The sequence below is a fragment of the Gracilinanus agilis genome, chromosome 2, assembly GCF_016433145.1.
Source record: "Gracilinanus agilis isolate LMUSP501 chromosome 2, AgileGrace, whole genome shotgun sequence".
In the NCBI taxonomy this organism is placed as follows: Eukaryota; Metazoa; Chordata; class Mammalia; order Didelphimorphia; family Didelphidae; genus Gracilinanus; species Gracilinanus agilis.
The window spans coordinates 616,959,911-616,979,780 of NC_058131.1; the positions used below are offsets into that span (position 1 = coordinate 616,959,911).

The following is a 19,870-nucleotide window of genomic DNA, read 5'->3' on the forward strand; positions in this document are numbered from 1 at the left end:
CTTCTTCTTCTTCTTCTTCTTCTTCTTCTTCTTCTTCTTCTTCTTCTTCTTCTTCTTCTTCTATCAGTTGAGAAAAGTAAAATTTTGGAATAACCAAAGGGAACAACATTTATAAAGAAACTGTTCCTCATCAAATATCCCTTGCTCTTGTCTTGACAGAAACTTTCCCAGAGGAAGGTTCTAGCAAGTCAGTCAGTGAGAAAAACAATGAAAAACCTCCAGGGGCTTCCTCTGACAGCTAGTTAAATGTTTTTGCTTGCTTTCAGTAAATATTTTAAATTGCCATTTGAGCTGCCCCTATGCCAGTGAAAGCAACCATGGTTTCTGCCTTGAAATAGTTAGGGTAAATTAAACTCTAGATGAAAAAGTATAATTTAGAACTCATAGATATAAAAAGGATCACCAACACTTAAACAGTACCAAGAAACCTTAAGTATCCCAATGAGATGTCATTCCTGCCTTCCAGCCACACCTGACTGAAAAGTATCTATTGACAATCTAGAACCTGTCTAGAGAAATTAGATTAGCATGATGAGAAGACTAAAAACCATACCATATAAACAAGTTGAAGCAATTGGAAATATTTAAACTGAATAATAGGAGACTCAATGAAGAAATGATGGTTGTCTTCAAAAATTCAAAGAATTTTCATGTGAAACAGCAACATGATTTGTTTTCTTTGTCTTAAGAAGACAGATTTTTAAAAAATGAATAGAAGTTAAAGAGAGGAAGATTGTATCTCAATACTGGAATTAACTTCCCAATGTAAGAGTTGTCCAACAATGCAGTGGACTGCCTCTTATGCTTGTGAGTTCCTTTTCTTTCTCTAGGGATTTTCAACAGGAGGTAAGATAACCATATGTCAAAGATTTTATACAAAGGTGGAGATAAGGCTTTATCCTTCAGAGTTTAACTATTTTATTCTAAGAAATTCCAAATATTAGTACTATACTTTATTGATAATAGCTAACATTTGTATTGTTTCATGGTTTATAAAGTACATTACATTGTGTATTATGCAGTAAAGGCCAATGCAATGTCTCTAGAAGATTGAATAAAATGTACATAATTTTATCTATAGCAAGAATGGAAGGAAATTATTTTTCCTTCAATATAATATTATACACTAGTATTTTAAATACATCTATTACCATATTAACCATTAATTACCTTGGAAAGCATAGCAGAAGACCCAGTAAAGTTAGGTTCCAATAAGTATAGATTTTATGCTGGACCAAAAAGGAAAAGACCAATTTCCTAGTGTCTTAATACTCACTGTCTTAGCTGTGGGAACACTTTGAACAAATGTCTTTTCCTCTTGGATTAATTTCCTAGGATTATATCTTTAAGTTCCCTTTTGACATTAGGATTCTATGATTTGTATCTCTGAAGTTATCTAGCAAAACTTCTGAAGCAGAAAGACTTGTTATCACTTCAGAGATGATGAGCTTTCCTTTAAGGGCAGCAAAATTACATTCTTCTCCATACAAAATCACACCATGAACTCTTGGTGCACAAATGCACATACAAACATAAAAACACAAACATTTCATAAAAACACCTACTCTACCCATCCTTTTTTCTCCTAAACCATTTTTTAACATAATACAATAAGCTATTTGTTATACATTACTTCATGGTACCTTGAAAGTAGTATGGAAATTACCATGAAGATTCACACTTCTTCCCCTTTCCCCAGGTCCCACACCTATTAATTTGATGTTCTTTATTTGTTTGTCAAAATAATATTTTTATTTGAATTAATTAAACTCATTAATTCTAGCTGTAATACAAGATCATCTTAATTATAACGGGAAAATCTGTAGTGCCTTGTATTGGAAGTTTTTATCTCAAGGTTTTTACTGCCCATCTGATTATCTCTCAAACTATGGTCACAAAACAATGTATGGATACTAACATAGAAATATAAAGTGGATATCTCTAAGATGTACAGCATTTATTGGTGAACCAACCATTTTGCTGAAAAGCCAGGGAACACCATCGACCTGAGATTCAGTATTGCTTAAAGGTAGGACAAAGTTATCTAACCTCATTTTAACTTGGTTGTCCTTTCAAAATTTAATCCTAGGGGGCAGCTGGGTAGCTCAGTGGATTGAGAGCCATGCCTGGAGACAGGAGGTCCTGGGTTCAAAACTGGTCTCAGACACTTCCCAGCTGTGTGACCCTGGGCAAGTCACTTGACCCCCATTGCCTACCCTTACCATTCTTCTGCTTCGGAGCCAATACACAGTATTGACTCCAAGATGGAAGGTAAGGATTTAAAAAAAATTTTAATCCTATAAAGTCTCCAAAATTTTTCATTGTTTTTCTATGAGCAGCTCTTTTTGTGATGGCAAAAAATTGGAAACCAAGGGGATGTCTATCATTTGGAAATGGCTGACCAAAGTCGTTAAGGATTATAATGGAATACTACTGTGCTATAAGAAATGATGTAAAAGATAGTTTAAGAAAGACCTGATAAAATCTACATGAACTGATATAAAGTGAAGTGAACAGAACCAGGAGAACATTGTACACAATAATAGCAGTATTGTGTGATGAACATTTATAAATGACTTAACTATTCCCAGTGATAACAGCATTCCAAGAAAATACTCAAGAACTCATGATGAAAGATGCTATCCACATCCAGAGAAAGGACTGATGGTGTCTGAATTCAGACTGAGATATACTATATTTCATTTTATTTCTTTGCTTTTGTTTGTTAGAGTTCTCTTTTGCAAAAGGACTAATATAGGAATATGTTTGACACTATTACACATAAAAAATCTATGTCAGATTGCTTGCCATCTTGGGGAGGGGGAAAGGGAGGAAAGGAGGGTGAGAATCTGATTCAAAGTTAAAGAAAATAAAGGTTAAATATTTTTCATGTAATTGAATCAAAAAATAAAATATTAGCAAATTTAAAAGCACATTGGACATTAAAAATTGTTTTGTTATGAAAATCACTTTCAATTCTTGATCAGACATCATTCTTCTAAATTCTTAGTAAATAAAACTATGAAAGAGAAATACATGCTTCTTTGATGGAGATCCTACTTTGTTTTTGGCTGGAATATCAAAATCTAAGCCTATAAAGAAGCAGATTAAAAACTGAACCTTTTCCTCCAATTTAGAAGCCTAATTGGCCAAATGCAACACATCTATATAGTTGAAAATGTATCTTAGTAAGTAAATTTGTATATACATAAATGTGTATACATGTACATGCTTCATTCTTGATAACTGAGGGAATGAAGGAGTTATATTCCATCTTTATATTAAAATAATTATACATACATTTCAAGCACACTCAGATTTGCTTAATTGTGGCACAGACGAATTCGAAATTATCCAATGGGCATAGGTTTTTTTAAAATGTATATCTTTTAAAAGTTTCTGCTCATTGAACCTATGAGTTTAAGAGAGGCATGGTATATTTCCCTAATAAAAGTCATAAGAACTTGAATTCTTTCCTTTTTCTTTGCTATTGGCACCAGTGAATCTTGTATTTAATTGAACCTGTGCTACATGGGACAAATTGGTTATTTATTCCAAGTCCTGTAGGCTATTTCAAGTTGGGTTTGAAATGTTTTAAATGAGCCTGTCCAACTATATTAACTCCCCATGTTCTTTCCTAACTTCTCTTGAAGCTTAACACTTGAAGATGTCAGTATCTCTTTCCACACAACTTTGCCCACTCAGTGAATGAATAGCTCTTGAAACTGTCATAGCCTCTTGATAAAATTCTAGGAAAATCCCTTTTTAGCAGACCTCTCCCCAAGGAGTTAATGGTGGAGGCCAAGTTCTAGCTTCAGGTGCTCCAATAGAGTTATCATGTCTTTTTCCTTCAGAACGCTTTCTTCCACAAAAATCAATTCAATATAATTGTCAAATTGTTCCCTACTCCCTCTCATCATTTTCTACCTCCTGCTCCTTTCCTATTTAAGTGCTCTCTGTGGCTGTATTTATGGAATCCATTATGAAAAGAAGCTGCAAGGACATCTCCTTTTGTGAGATTTATATATAACTTTTTTCCCAAAAAAAGCAAACCCACCAAATGAACACCAGCCTATCCTAGGCATTGTTGTCCTTCTAAAAAAGAAACCCTAATAAACCATCTTTATCCTTCTATAAAGACTGGTCCACTCTAGGGGGTTCAACTTTGCACCAAATATTCTTCTGGGGTTTTAGTTTCTTTCCTAACCACCTCAACAATCAGAAATAAACAACCCTCACTAGTAACTATGCCAACCTGGAGCCTGAATAGTCTTCTCTACTCTACAGAGTTATGTATTCTCATTGAATTCAGCAGAGTTCATTATGGGATAGAGTCCTGCAAGGGGATGGATTATCTACTCCCTGTGATCACTTGCAATATGGTGCCTTGAAGTGGAAAGATCCTATATGGGGTAGTAGTAATAATCACAATAATAACAGTAATGATGTATGTTACATATATATAGATGATAAGATAGAATGTATTTTTTAAGGTTCTGTTTAAATAAAAAAACAAGTTTGCTTGTCAGGTGCCACCTCATGAAAACAATGGGGGAAACTGGTGTTTGGTATTTGACTGCTTCGAGCTCCAGCTAATTCACACAAAGCAGCTTCTAGCAAGCAAGCCATTAAGACGCATCAGCTCTGACAGCTGTACAGCTGCCTGGAGGGCATCACTCTAGAAACCAAACTTCAATGCGCCTGCCTTCCATGTTGGGGTATTGGCTATGTTTTTAAACAAGAGTGCAGGTTCATTTAATAATGGGAGGGGAGGTATGGTGATGGAGGAGGATGCAGAGGGGAGAAAGGGAAAAACTGAAAATCTTAAGGTGATACAATGATCATCTTGAAGTGATTATCTGAGAAAATGCACGTATCTCAATTTAAATAACTTTGTCTTACAGTTTAGAGAGCCAAGTCATCCCTTACATGTATTAACTAAGGAGTCTGCAGATATATGCCATCTTAAATGAGAACTCTGGAGTTACTAGAGTGTTACCAAGTTTCCAATTATTTTACTGGGCCTAGTTTTGCAAGAGATTTATGTTTTTGGAAATAAGATCCCTTGACAATCCTCCCTTTCTGCACCTCCCCCCTTCCTAAGAAGAGGAGAGCTCCATTTTTAGTAATCAGAGTTATCACAAAGGTCCCCAGATTTGTCCCATAATAAATACTGCCTGATTCCATGCTCTCTTAGGCTCTCATCCTTACAACGTGCCTTGGCTATAAGAAGGAATGATGATGGAATAGAGCCAATCTGGGCCTCACTGTCAAGTAAGGTTCAGCTTTAGATAGGGTTAATCTAAGAGATGAAATAAAACAGCAAGTTTATTAACAGATAAATCTGGAGGATGAAAATCACAAGCAGGAGCCTATATGGGTGACTTTTGGAAAATTATTTTATTTCTGTAGTCTCAGAATCATAGATTTATAATTTATTAAAAATATTGAATATTATTCTAGTGCTTCTCTCTCATTTTAGAGGTCATTAGTGTAGCCTGAGGGCTAAAGAAGGGAAGTGACTTGTCCAAAGTCACATAGAGACAGACCCAGGAGTAGAGTAGAAAGAAGATTGGCTCTAGAGTTGGGGGACCCAGATTCAAAATCCACCTGTTATAATCAGTACCTCTGTGACGGTGGGAAGTCACAACCTCCCAAAGGCCTCAGGTTCATGTATAAAAGGGAAATATTGGTCTAGATAACTACTCAGTTCCCTCTTCTATTAATTCAGGTCCTTTGACTGGAGTCACTTTGAAAAAGCCAGTGAATTCTTAGTGCCACCATAACAGAAGACAACGACTTCATTATCCTACAACTACAGCAAAAAGATTGTTAATTCTGATAACATGATTTTCCTTATTTTCCTAGGAAACTTTTTGTTTTAAACTAAAAATTAGATTATGAATTCACAAATAAAGATAAAAGATATTTGTAATTCTTTGAAAACTAAATTACTGTTCACAATTGCGGGTTTTAAACTATTGTGGCCTGGGAAACTGCATCCCCCAGCATGCCCCAGGGGTCCCGCCTTCCTACTTCCTGGTGTGGGATTGGTCTTGAATGGACCAATCCCGTGCTGGGAGAGAGACCACGCCCTCCTGTCCCCACTTCTGGGTGCATGATTGGTCTATATAAGGGCCAATCCTGAGCCTAGAAGGGAACTTTGAATCAGAGGAAATTCAGGGTTTGTGGGGGGTGAGGGGAGTAGTTAATTTCAGCGGAGGTGGAACTCTGGTGTTTTTTTTTCCTTTAAATAAATTTTTAAAAAGATCAGACTGAGAGTTTTCTTTTAGCTCTTTCACATGTCATGTAATGAGGGTGCCTGGAGCTTGGTGTGAACACTGACATTAGGGAAAGAGGTATTAGAATGAAACTCTCAGATTTTAAGAATTTTAAGATTTAGATAAGAGCCTCACTGGCCCAACAATTTCAAGTACATAACAATTTCCTCATTGCCTTAACATTGATTGAACACTTTCATGGTTTCTAGCTCATACTGGACCTGTCCAGTTACTCCCAACCCTTCTGAGCCAACAGCCTAGTATTTGACCTTCTAAATGCCACACACTGATACTCAAATTACCAACACAGCTGGAAAGACACAAATATGAGGGATGATCTCTCTAGGTGAACTTGAAGAAGATCCACCTCTTCCCTTAGGAGTTTGCATTGCCTCTTAAAAGGGTCACTCATTATCTATAGCTGAGCAAAACAGGAGCATTTAAAAACTCTGTCTTTCCTTATTCTCTTTCCTTTTATTATTTTCTCACTCCCTCATTCTTTCTCTTTCCTCATTCTTTTTCCTGGTTTTCTTTCCCTCTCAATCTCTCTTTCTCTTTCAAACTCTCTCCCTCTATCATTCTCTCTGCTTAACATTTCTTTCCTCATTCCTCAGTCTTTCTGTTTTCTCCACTAATATATGAGAACAATGAGGATGAAAGAATGGGGGGGGGAGGAGGAGTGAATGGCGTTAAGGATCATTTATGAATACTTTCTATCAAATTCAACCTCAAAGAGCAATGAAGACCCTTTCTTTTTTTTATACCTGAGGAGTGGAAGGAGACACAGCAATGTGGTAGAGTACAAAGTCCGAGATCTGGAGTCCAAAGAAATGGGCCTCTTACAGTTACTACCTGTGTTACCTGGCAAATAATTTCACCTTTCTACTTGAGTCTTAATTTCCTTATTATCTAAATCAGTGGTTCCCAAACTTTTTTGGCCTACCGCCCCTTTCCAGAAAAAATATTACTTAGTGTCCTTGGAAATTAATTTTTTAAAATTTGAATAGCAATTAATAGGAAAGATAAATGCACCTGTGGCCATCACCGCTTTCCTGGATTGCTGCAGCACCCACCAGGGGGCAGTGGTGCCCACTTTGGGAATCACTGATCTAAATCAATGAATTAAACTAAATGGCCTCAAACATCCTTTCCAACCCTAAATGAAAGATTCTATGGTCATTCTAAACAGAGAACAAATTCTCATCTTTGAAGCTTTTGTGGGAGCAGAGGATGATTTGTAAGTATATCACTAAATAAGCATTTATTAATTGCCTGTTATTTACCAGTCACTGTACTAAGAAGCAAAAAACAAATTCTAAATTCAAGGAGCTTACAGTCTAATGAAGGAGAAAACATGCAAACAAATGTATACAAAGCAAACTCTCTCTCTCTCTCTCTCTCTCTCTCTCTCTATATATATATATATATATATACATATATATATACATATATATGTATATATATATAAGAGAGGTAATAAGAATCAAGAGGGGTTAGGGAAGGCTTGCAGAAAAAAGGGGAATTTTAGTTGAGACGTAAAGGAAGCTAGGGAGATCATTAGGCAGAGTAGATGAGAGAAAGAGTTCTAGGTATGAGATAAACATCCAGAGAAAATGCTCAGAAGAGAAGGAATGTTTTATTCCCAGCACTGCCAGGAGGCCCTTGTCAATAGTCTAAAGAATAAGAAGTATGAAAACTGGAAAGGTAGGAGAGTGCCTAGATTGTGAAAGGCTATCAGTGCTAAGCAAAGCATTTTAGAGTTGATCCCAGAGATAATAGGGAGCCACTGGAGTTTTTGAGTAGGGAACAATGTGAATTTTGTTATTTATTCTGATTTCATGAAATAATTATTATAGTTTGGCCTGGCTCTGGGTGAAAAAACAGATAGAATTTTAATTTTTGATTATATGGGCTCAGCCTGCTCATGAGTGATAAATATTTCTCTAATTATTTAGATCTGTCTTTGTGTGAAAAATGTTTTGTAATTGTATTCATATAACTCATAGGTTTGTTTTGGCAGGTAGACTTCCAATTATTTTATATTGTTTGCTGTCTTTTTAAATAGAATTTCTCTTTTTTAACTCTTTCTGCTGGCTTTTATTGTTATTATAGAGAAATGCTGATGATTTATGTGAGTTTTTTTTTAAATCCTGCAATTTTGCTGGTTGTTTTCAACTAGTTTTTTAATTGATTCTTGAGGGTTCTCTAAGTATACCATCATTATCGTCTGTGAAGAGTGGTAGTTTTTTTTCCTCATTGACTATTTTTATTCCTTCAATTTCTTTTTTCTTGCTTTATTGTTATAACTAGAATTTCTAGTACAATATTGAATAATTGTGGTGATAATAGACATCCTTGCTTTGGCACTTTCACTTCTTTCTTTATTTTTTTATGCACACCTGTGATGCTTTGCCATATAACCCTTCCTAATGAGGAAATGTTCTTTACCAATTCAGATCATTAACTGTTCTGCATTTCAGTCTTTGATACTTGTCTCAGGAATTTAGAAGTTAAATGACTTGCTCTTGTTTTTACAGTCTATATATTTCTGTCAGAATATGGATGAAGGTATTGATACTTCTGAGTCTTTCTATCCATTAAACCTTGTTGTCTCATTCTTACTTTCTTTTACAAATGTTACAACACTCCAACTCAAACCCTTGTGTGTAAGCTTTTTGGGAAAAGGGATATTTCTTTAGTTTTGTCTTTGTATCCCCCAGAACTTACCTTGGGCACAAGTGGTTGTTGAATTGAAATACTACAGGCAAATTACTTTAACCAAACATCTCCACAGGTGACTCCTAACTAAATAACTTTAGTTTACTCATCAATTTAGTTTATTTAATCAACTTTGAAAACCAAGAGAAGGACATCACCTAAACCAGGGATTGTGACAAAGTGGTACAAAAATAACAATTGGAACAAATAAATATATAATGCCTTTATCTTTCCTTATTGTCTGCAATATTTTGACTGAATGGTATCTTCCTCAAGTACATTGTATTCTTAAATATTTCATTAAAATTTTGACAAACTATCCATCTTATCTGGAGTAGAATTCCATCCTTAATCAGTTTGGACAATTCCGCTTCATAATTATTAAGTCAATATTCCACCAGTTGGGAAATCTGGATTACATATGGCTTCTTTGATTTTGAGATGACTAAAATCATTGAGGAGCTGACCCAAAACTAATTCTCAAGATAGTTTGGCATCTTAAATTAAGGCCTATCATTTAATTCCTGACCCATCACACAGATGTTAATTTTGAGTAGTAAGCATCAAGACATAACTGAAAGAGCATAGCCAGTTTGCTGACTGCCTTATCCAAGGATTTCATGTAAGAGTGATTTCTATGTCCATACCTAGGCCCTCTGAAGCTAGGGTCCATTATTAAAACTTTAGTTTATATATATATCGCTGTCCAATGTGTCTGAGTTTAAGTTCTGTCACAATGATGATTTATTAGTAGGTTCTTGGTGGGGCTTTGAACTGCTAATTAAATTTGAAGTGGCCTCTTGTTTCAAAGCATAGCTAAATACTGCTTCTATAAGAGTTGATACTGAACAACTAGATTCATAATGGGTCACAATTAAAAATTCAATATCTTATCTTCTGTAGCCTGTGATTTTGCCAGAACAAGACATTCACTGGAACTGAAACATTTGGATCAATAGGCATTACAAGTAGTTGCTCTAATTTCCAGATATCTACCCATTTTATTATTTTTTTCTTAAGAAAAAAAAAGTGTGGAAGTGAGGGTGTGGAGTGTTAAGTCCCACATGTACAAAACCCTATAGCTATAATCAAACACTTATCTACTCTAGCAGCTAATGACAGACATAACACTCAACCATTTGCAGTCTAAGTGAAGTAGCGAGACAGAAGTAAAGGAGGAAGAAAATGGCTAAAGATTATGCTGTGCTCTTCGGTGTTATTCACAAGGGAAGCTCTTTTCAAGACAACAAAGGCATTGTTGATTGCAGGAAGAGACTTCATTATGGCCACAAATGTGTAGTTTCTTTTATTTATTTATTTTTTAGCTTATTGTTCTAATTTTTGTCTGTTCTAAGGCATTCAAATGGCACTGACAGGGACAATGGAATCACTTTGAGCCTGAGATGACACAGAGTTTGGGTATATAATGATTCTATTCTTCCTTTGATAGTAGTTATCTTAGCATAGAGGCAACCCCCTACCCCCCTTCCTTTCAAACACATACCCCACTACCACACATCATCCTTGTCTCAGGCATTTTTTCTTTCTCTTTAATGGAAACTTTGTCTCTATAGGGGTATGAAAGTGAGGAACTGAGGACTAGCTTTCAAAATAGTGGAGATTTTAGAAAAACCTTATGGGAGGAATCAAGTAATCACCTTCTGCTAATCACTGCAAGGAAATGCAATGAAATGTCTAATAAGCATGTTCTTATAGAAAATATATATTTATATTTGCAGATATTCTACAAAGGGGACACATATTCAATAACACCATATCTTAGTTATACTCCCTTCCTAAGGATGCAGTGGAATCTCATTATTTGTACATTCTCATTAATTCTGAACCTCTCTTATTCAGAGGGAGGCAAAGAAACCTGGTTAGGACTGAATTCACTAATTATCTCTGTGAGATGATCATTTGACAAAGACTAGACTCAGGTGCACTTTTTTTTTAGTCACACCACTTCAAGGATAATAATTAAAATAATAACAGTATTTTAACCAATTATAATCTATACAATAAAACTCAACATAACCTTATAGAGGAAAATGGATATTTAAACAAATAAAGGACTCTCAAGTATTCCTGATGAACATTGCAGAGTTGAATAGAAAATTTGGCATTTAGAAGAAAGATACTTAGACAAAGGGTATAGGTGTGAGCCCATTATATTTGGCTGATCTCAAAAAATAAGGGAAGGGTGAAAAAAGGTACTAGGAAAAGGAGGAAGAGAGACAAAGAATGGGGAAAATTATCTCACTTAAAAAAGAAAGCATAGTTTTTTTGATGTGGCAGAAAATGGCAGGGGAAAGATAACAGTTGAACTTCAGGCTCATATGAATGCATTGAAAGAGGAAAGAATGAAAATACACATATAGAATTGGGTAAAGAAATTTATCTTACCCAGCAAGGAAGTAGAAAGGAAGGAGTAAGGGTCTAAAAAAGAAGGGGGGTGATGACAGGAAGAATAGATTAAAGAAGACAGAAGTAAAACAGATTTTTGAAGATAAAGACAGTAAAAACAAAAGAGGACAAATGGAAGAGAATAAGATGAAGGAAAATAGATAGTTAATAATTGCAACTATGAAGGTGAGTTGGATGAACCCATTTACAAAAGAGAAGTGAAAAACAGAATGGATTAGAAACCAGAATCCAACAATATGTTAGACACACTTGAAACAACAAGATGCATACAAGATTAAAATGAAGGAGGGGCTAGAAGAGAATAGATTATACTTCAACGAAAATAAAAAAAGGCATGGTTAATAATGATTTCAGACAAAGCAAAACAACAAATAGACCTAATCAGTAGAGATAATTAGGGAAACAACATTTTGATAAAAGGTATAATGGATAGTGCATCAATATTAATTCTGAAGAATCATGAACCACATAGCACAACATACAAATTCTTGAAGGAAAATATAAATTAATTACAAACAATAAAACTATATTAGTGATTTTAAATTTGTCCCTAAGTCCTAGACAAATTTAACCATAAAATAAACAAGAAAGAAGTTAAAGAAATGGATAGATTTTAGAAAAGTTAAATATGAAAGATATCTGGAGAATACTGAATGGAAATAGAAAGGAGTATACCTGTTCCTCAGTTGTATATGGAAACTTCCCAAAAATTAACAATGTCTTAGACCATAAAAGCTTTATAAACAAATGCAGAAAATGAGAAATAATAAATGCACACATTTTAGGCTATAATGTAATAAAAATTATATTCAGTAAATAGAGCTTAGATATGTAAATTAAAAATTAATTGGGAACTAAATAATTCAATCTTAAACAATAAGATTGCCAAAGCATAGATCATCAAAATAATAACTTCATAAAAGATAATACAATAATGAGACAACATACCAAAATTTGTAAGTTAAAAGAAAAGCAAAACCTAAGAAAATTTTTATATTTCTAAATATATCTTTAAAAGAGAAGAAGCAAATCAATTAACTGGACAAACAATTAAAAAAATCCTAGGGAAAGAACAAAATTTTTAAAATTTAGTTAAATAATAAAATAGAAATACTGAAAATCAAAGATGAAATTAATAAAGTTGAAAATAAAAATGTATTAAAATAATAAACACAACCAAGAGCTAGTTTTATGAAAAAGCAGTAAAATAAACCATTGATTCTTTGATTAAGAAAAATAAAGAACATGATTGAAAAATGAAAAGGGTGGATATGTAATGAGTAGACATAAAGCAATCGTTATGAACTATTTTGTCCAATTATATGCCAGTAAGTCAGACAAACTAAATAAAATATATGAACATTTATTATGATAATCATTGTCCATATTAAAAGAAAGAGACTAACAATATCTTAGAAAAATATATTTTAAAAGGTATAAATGAATTCCCTTTGGGGGAAAAATGGGAAATAGATGAATTACAAATTTAATTCTACGAAAGATTTAAAGAAAAAATAATTCTAATATTATATGTCATTTGAAAAAAAAGTTATTCCTTTATTTACATAAGAAGTCCTACCAAATTTCTTCAATGACATAATTGTGATTTTGATACCTAAAACAGGAAGAGCAAAGATAAAGAAAGAAAATTAAAGACCATTTCCCCTAGTGAATATTAATAGAGAAATTTAAATAAAATACTAACAAGGAGAGTACAGAAAAAATGATCATTCACTATTATCAGGCTGGAATTATGCCAGAAACATGGCTCTTATTTAATTTTAAGAAAACTATAAGCATAATAGAACACATCAATAACAAGAACAATTAAAAGTATATAACTTTGTCATTTGAAGAAAAATATTTTTGACAAAATATATAAAATATTCCTATTACACACACAAGAAAGCATAGGGTAAGTGGAATATTTCTTAAAATAATAAGAAGTATCTATTCAAAACCAAGAGAGAACCTTGCCTGAAATGTAGGTAAACTGAAAAGCCTTTCCAATGAGATTGGGAATGAAGCAAAGTTGTCCATTATCACCATTATTATCTAATATTGTTCTAGAAATTCTAGCTATAAAAATTTAAAAAAGAAAAAAGAAATTAAGGAATAGAAATAAGCAACAAGGAAGCAAACATTTGGTGCATTTAATATTTCATTTTTTGAAGGTGATGTGATAGATGCCATTACTACTACAAATCGATAATCATCAAAACAATCTGGTACTAGCTGTGGTGGAGTGGTGGATCTGTTGAACTGATTAAATTATACACAGTAGTAAGTGACCATAGTAATTTAGTGTTTGATAAACCCAAATCCAAGCTTTTAGGCTAAGAATTCATCAATTTTTACAAAAATTGCTTGGAAGACTGGCAAGCAGTTTGGAAGAAACCAGGTAAAGATCAACATCTCACACTGTATACTAAAAAAAAAAGGTCAAAATGGATAAATGATATAGATATAAAGGGTGATATCATAAGTAAGTTATGAGAGCATAGAAAAATGTACTTAATTCTATGGATAAGGGAAGAGTTTATAACTGAAGTAGAGACATAGAAGATTATAGGAAGTAAATAGATAATCTTGATTACATGAAATTAGAATCTTTTGCACAAACAAAACTGATGAAGCCAAAATTAGAAGGAAAGTAGAAGACTGGGGAAATTTTTACAAGAAATTTCTCCGATAAAGGCCTCATTTCTCAAAAATAGAGGGGACTAAGCAAATTTCTAAGAACTGTTTCTTAGTTTATAAATGTGCAAAGGATATGAATAGGCATTTTTCAGAAGAAATAAAAATTATCAATAGTCACAGGAAAAAAATTTTCATTTTTCCAGATTATATGTTGATATCATTTTAAATAATCATTTTCTGACATTTTAGAATCCATTTTCTCTCCTTCCCTCCTACTCCACCCCCTCCCATCCCCAAAGGCAGGTAATAAGATATAAGTTTTTACATATGTACATACAACACATTTCCAAATGCATCATGATATGAAATGTTGCATATCACTCAAACTAGAGAAAATTATGGAGGAAATAAAGTGAAGAATTGTATGCTTCAACTGCATTTAGGCTTGGTTGATTTCTTCTATGGTATTTCATTATTAATTAGAAATACAAAGTGAAACAGTTTTGAGATACCACTTCACACCTATCAGATTGAATAATATCACAGAAAAGGAAAATGACAAATGCTGGAAGGGATGTGGAAAAATAGTAATTCATTTACTGTTGGTAGATTTGTGAACTAGACAAAGCATTCTAGAGAGCAATTTTGAACTATAGTTCAAGTGATATAAAACTGTGCATACACTTTGGCACTTCAACACCACTACAATGTCTCTATCCCAAATTGGGTAATAAAAGGGGAATGTTTGCAATAGCTCTTTTTGTGGTGGCAAAAAATTAGAAATAGAAGGGATGCTTATCAATTGGAGAATGGATAAATAAATTTTTTTGAATATGATTGTAATGGAATACTATCATGCTATAAGAAATGATATGGAGGATGGTTTCAGAAAAAACTTGGGAAGACATGTGAATTCATGTAAAGTGAAATATGCACAACCAGGAGAAAGTGGTACCTAATAGGAGCAATATTGTGAGGATGATCAACTATGTAAGATTTAGCTATCCTTTTCAAGACAAGAAACTGCAACAATTCCTAAGGTTGATTAAACAATGCATTCCACCTTCTGAGAAAAAAATTGATGAACTCTGAATGCAGGTCAAAGCACACTGTTTTAACATTTTTTTTTAAATCCATGACTTCTTTTGCAACACAGCTAATACCAAGTTCCTTGCCTTCTTAAGGAAGAGGGAGAGGTAGGATGGAGGGATAAAATTTGGAACTCAAAATTTTAAAATTAAAAATAGATATTTAAGTTTTTACATATATTTGAGAAAAATTATTGGAATAAATAAAATATATTTTTTAAAAGTGTTGCAAAATAAGGATGAAAAAAGTGACATTATTTCAATAATTATTAAATAAGTCCATCTAAAAAGACTGTAACATTTATACTGCTTTTGTTCATTAAGTCAAAATCTTTGATTCAGTTCTACATTCATGGCTTATTCCTGTATTATAGATTTATAAAACAGATCTAAATATAGTACACTAATTGTATTTTCACACTTAAAATTATTTAAAATGTTCCACCAAAATATTGATGTAAAGAACAATTTATGTAAAATGAAGCATTTTCAGAGAACATTTATTCACTTTATAATTCTGCCTACCTTAAATCCATTATCTTCTATTAAATATAATTAAATATGGCTTTCAAACTAAGGATAGTATCAAACCAAGATAACTTATCAATCATTTGGACATGGGTGACATCAAACTATGTAGATTCACTGAAAAAAAAATAAACAGATTTTCCATCCCTTGGAATCTTTTTAAAATCTTTATCTAAAAGTAATTTGGATTCAGTAAATATAAAAATCTTAATGTACAAGAAAAAATATAGAGACAAAGTCTTCAATTTTGATCTGGAGGTCACAGTTAAATGATAAATGAAGATAATTGGAAATATATAAATTTCCTTCAGTTGAGACATATCAAGGAAAAAAGTATCAAAGGGACAGCTGTCAATGAATATGTTGTACCTGACATTCTATAATCCAAAGTTGTTGAAAACAACTCATTTACATAAATTCATTTGTATGCATTATCATTATTGACATATACTTTCAGAAATATAAAACAAATCATAGTGGATTTGTATATATTCTCACACAAACCAATACAAGTGTAACCAAACACAAGGGCTGTCATCCTAAGATAGCTATAGAGGAAAGAAATAATACTTCCTTGCCAAAAAAGAAAATGAGAGTTGATAGACATTTATCAAGTACAGGAGAAGTAAAAAACAAACAAAAAAAGACCATTTAAAAATAACAACAGCTAATATGTACGTTGCACGCTAAAGTTTACAAAACACTACAATTATTATTTCATTTGATTCTAAAAACAACCCAGAAGGTAGGGGGAGTTATTATCCCTTATATAAGAGATTAGGAAACTGAAGGTGACAGAGTGATTTGCACAGGGCAAGTGTCTGAGGCAGCATTTGAATTTACTGTGCAACCTGGTTGGCTCTAGCAGTTAAATATTTTCATGATGAACAGAACTCACATCACTAAACAATAGGAAAGACTGGTAGATATCATTGAACTTTACTGTAAGGAAAAAATGTTTTATTTTTGAGATGGAGTCTATGAAACAACTAAAATTCAAGGATGGCATCAAGAGATCATTCATGGGTGATATCTATGTCAACTCAGCCAACTATCTGTTGACAAACAAATGTTAAGCAAATGTCGTGTGGATTTGTTTGTGGAAACAGATGGGTTTATGACATTTCAGGAGCAGGCCACTGACACTAGAAATATATTTTCTTTTTCTTTTTTTTTTGTTATCTTTAAGGAACATGGACTTCATTACCAGGGTCAATTATGCATAGGCAAAGTCACAACTTTACAACATGGCACAGCACATTATGAAAATTTAGCACCTACCAAATGCCTAAGAAGATATCACTTCATATCTAAAATGATATCCTAGGACAGAATTGGTGAAGATGTGGTAGGTATGCAGAGCTGGCACTTGGGGAGCTGCTCTATTAAAATCCAATGAGCAGAGTCCTAATTTTACTATTACATAATCTAAAAGCTACTTGGAACAAAATGCTTCCCCATAGACTTGGCAGATATCAAAATCATATGGAAATAGAACAAAGAGGAGCATTATTATCCCTGTTGTCTTTTTTGCCACTGGAGTCCTAGTGAGGGTACTTTCAGGGAGTGAACAATAGATAACGAACTTACATCATAGTACTAACTTCAAAAAGCACTCATTCTATCTACTAGTCTATTGTAATAATATATCGAACATAAAATACATGCTTTTCCTGGTAGAATAGAGTAGAGATTTGTCCTATCATTTTTCCTATACAAACTTCATCAAAAAAAAGATGGGGGAAACAAAGATGAGAGCAAGATGACAGTAACAATTACAATTACAATAATTATAATCTGTAATTATATGTATTTATATAACATATAAATATATAATAAAATAGAATATTCAGAAATGAAAAAAAAATTTGTAGTCCTTTACATTATTTCACTTGTTCNAATAATTATATTCTGTAATTATATGTATTTATATAACATATAAATATATAATAAAATAGAATATTCAGAAATGAAAAAAAATTTGTAGTCCTTTACATTATTTCATTTGTTCCTCACAAAGTCCAGGTGAAAAAGGTAGTATTATTATCTACATTTTACAAATGAGGAAATTGGAAGTTTAAAAGATTTAGGAACTTTCCCATGGTTACTCAACTGGTAGATGTTACAGGTATCATTTGAACTCAGGGCTTCCTGACTCCAAGTACAGAACACCATGGACTAGACTTTACCATGCTTTCTTTCAATATTATATTGGGAATCAAGACCCCAGATTATTAGTCCTACTCTGCTATTAGAGCACTAGGTATCTTTCAGAACACTTCCCCCCAATGTAAGCTTCAGAATACTATGTAAAATGAGGGAGTTGTAATAAATTATCTTCAAGATCCCTTTCATCTCTGAGATAATGATGGTTCTAGGATTTAGTGGAATTTGACATATTTGTCTTATTTCTTGGGGAAGTGATTAGCCTAAGTTTTTTTTTTCAATTTCTACAGGCAGACCCCATATACCATCATTAATACACAAAACCATGATATCAAGTGAAATGATATTATATAGGAAAGTTAATTTAATAAGACACAAAGTATAGATGGCCTGGCCTATCTCATCCTTGGAGAATGGATATATTTTCCCTGAATATTTTCTAGTACATAGTAAGTGCTTAGTAAGTGCTGGCCACTGACTTGTTTCCAGGACCAAGAATGATAGTGAAATTTGGGTTTAGCCTTCCAGCTATGATAACTCTAGAGTTGGTACTCTATGATGAATTCTCTAATTATCTGGAAAAGGTAGGACAACTGATGGCTTCAGGGCAAATGACCTGGAACTTAAGTTTATATACAATCTCTCACTCATTGTCCTTTAGTTTTTGAGGAAAAGGATAGCTTTGAGATGTCCTCCTGAGAGCCAGGTGGGGAAGGGAGAGTCTTGTCTCTCATCTGGTTCTGTCATTTGTAAGTACAAGTGACTTTGTCTCTTACATTTACTTTTTCCTGATCTTAAGTGATCGAATCCTCTTGATTCAATCTATTAACTATTTTACTTATTGTGAGTCATTGTGACCAGAAGTAGCCTACTCCCAAATTCAATTTGCCCACATGACTACCAGCATATACACCAAGGACTAGACCATACAGTCCATTTCAGCGGTGCTATACAAATGAAGTTGTAGATGGATAAAATGGTGGGGGGGAATGTGATAATAGTACCAAAGATTTTATGGGGCTATTTGGTCATAATGAATTTTCAATGTTATTTCAAAATTATGATAGTTGGTCAATCTAATGTGAACTCTTGAGCCAGACAATGTGGCTGAATGTTAGGGGCAAAATTAGAGGATGCAGCAGCAACAAAAGGAAGCAGAAAGATACCTTCATTTTAGAGGCATATGCCATTAATCAACATTATTTAGCCATAGAGGTAAAAAGTATTTTTAATTTTTAAAATTATCATTTTAAATATTATTTTAATTAATTAATTGATGAAAAATAAAATATCATTTTATTAAAATATTATTTTAAACAGCAGGGGCCATTACCTATATGTGTATATGCATATGCTAGTAGGAAACCCTCCAAGAAGGAAATCAGCTGAGAGTATCTTGTCACTGCCCAGTAGAATACGTCTCTTCTTTTGGTACACTGGAAGGCTATCAGAAGGATCTAGCACATGGAGCCCAGGAAGATCAATGTTATCTAATATCACAGACTCTACTTGGCTATATTCCAGAAATAGCAGTTTGTGGACCTCCTTCTTTCCTCAGAGAGTGTATATACCAAAGGATAGAAGTCCTATTTTCCATATATAGTAATAAAGTCAGCCATAGTTAGATGATCTATGAATTAGGGTTGGCTGAATGACCAGTGATGATGGATTAAGCAGTTCCACACTATGTTGTGGTAAGCATTTCTTTAATGGTCCTGGTCTGTGAAATTAGGCAATTTTATCAAAAAAGCTGCCTAAGTTTATACTTATCTCCTTATATAAAAAGTCGGATGCAAAATCTGTCTCCCTCAAGTTAGAATCAATTGGTATCACAGAGAAATAAGATTAGTAGAAGTAGGAGCTCTGTGGATGAAGATAATTCAGAAGAATGTAGAGAGTGGGACCCTCCACATCGAATAGATGACATAGAGGTCATTTCCGAACATGGGAATTTGGTAATTAATTTGTCAATTAGAGCACTTTCTGATATGAATAAGCAGTTTTTAGAAGAAGTTATGCTAT

General features: G+C 33.3%; 1 pseudogene; it reads left to right on the top strand.

Moving 5' to 3' along the window:
• The window catches only part of LOC123234250, a 92,242-nt pseudogene that overhangs the window by 21,034 nt on the left and 51,338 nt on the right, over positions 1–19,870 (top strand).